The 1,454-nt window shown below is 38.4% G+C and overlaps 1 protein-coding gene across 1 annotated transcript in view; it reads right to left on the bottom strand.

The window, feature by feature from the left end:
* Arhgef28 (Rho guanine nucleotide exchange factor 28) overlaps positions 1–1,454 on the bottom strand; it is a 345,634-nt gene that overhangs the window by 328,987 nt on the left and 15,193 nt on the right. The window lies entirely within an intron of this gene.

Raw genomic sequence — 1,454 nt, 5'->3', positions numbered from 1 at the left:
TAAATTAACACAGAGCCTTGGGAACTGGCATGGTACCAGCTTATCCTTTTCACTGTTCCTCCACATACGTATTTACAGCAATAGGAAATCTAAGCCCTAAATAACTTTCTGCAAATGGAGCTCTAGTTTTCAGTTTATATTTATATGTCATCTGAGCATTCACAGTGTTTCCATCTATAACTTCATTTGATCAGCAAGTTATTCAGCTCTGCCTAAAGAGCCGGTGTTATTTCATTACATAGGTGAGGAAACTTGGGACAGTAAACACTCATCTAAAGTGAAACTAGGTTTGCACCTCTAATCTCGAGTTTAATTTTGAGACTCTGCATTTTGAGATTAGTTGTATTCTAAGCACAAGTAGCTTGTTAATAAATAAGTACCTGTCCGACTGACTTATAGAGAAGCCCTAACTGGCTGCTTTACAGAGAGAAGCATTCTTTCCTTCTTTATCCAGTTTTTTGAACCTTGTTCACATTAGTTATACAGAATGAAGTTCTGTTGCAGTAGAGCATATGATCACCCGACCTTTACTCTTGGAACTCTTCTTTCAAGCTATAAACATCACAGCCTTGCCAAACTGATACTTAAATGGCATTCTGATCCACAGACATGAAATGCGCTTAGTCAGTCCGTCTAACTTCCTTAGGGGCTCTTCATGTCACACATGCTACTGGTGGTGCATTCGTCACAGAATCACAGAAGGTGACAGGTGAAGACGCCAAGGCCTGAGGCCAACATCACTTAAAACATAATATAGAAAGCTAATTTGGGTGCAATTAAAAGCTTATCCTGATGAGGAGTAGTAGGATTGTCTCTAACTACAAAAACACCAATTTTCACAAAATTGATGCCTTCTTAAAATCCATTTATAATCTCCAGTGTTACATGGGATGCAGGCCAAAATTATGTCTTTAAATGTCCTGTGCTGTAATGTTCACTTCTATACTATGTAATACCACATTACAAATAGAGAAGGATTATGGCATTAAAAAATAGTTTTTATATTTTAAAATGCTATGTATTTGTCCCTTCTGTGTTTGTACCTAAAACTTGACAATTTTATATTCACTAAAGAAATATATGGGATATAAATCAAAACTTATCCTAGGTAGTCAATCACTCTTTTTAGATCATGCACACACAAAAAATTGAGCTATAAAAGCCAGCTTATAAAAATCAATAGAATTTGAAGGGCCAGCCAGATAGCTCAGTGGATTAAAGCGCCTGCATAGGCATACGCAGAGGCCCAGGGTTTGATCCTTCATATGCTGTGCTGGCCCCGCCCCCAGAGCATGCTGAGAAGGTGACTGAGACTGGAGCGCACTTGTAATCCCAGTGCTTGGGAGGCTGAAAATAGGAGGATCACTATGAGTCCGATCTGTGTAGTGACAGCCTATAGATCCTGTACTAAATACATTTTTTAAAAAATCAATTAGGGTCAGCAAATTGCTCAG

Source organism: Octodon degus, unplaced genomic scaffold, assembly GCF_000260255.1.
Source record: "Octodon degus isolate 3935 unplaced genomic scaffold, OctDeg1.0 scaffold00177, whole genome shotgun sequence".
Classification (NCBI taxonomy): Eukaryota; Metazoa; Chordata; class Mammalia; order Rodentia; family Octodontidae; genus Octodon; species Octodon degus.
This window is presented reverse-complemented; position numbering and strand designations above follow the sequence as displayed.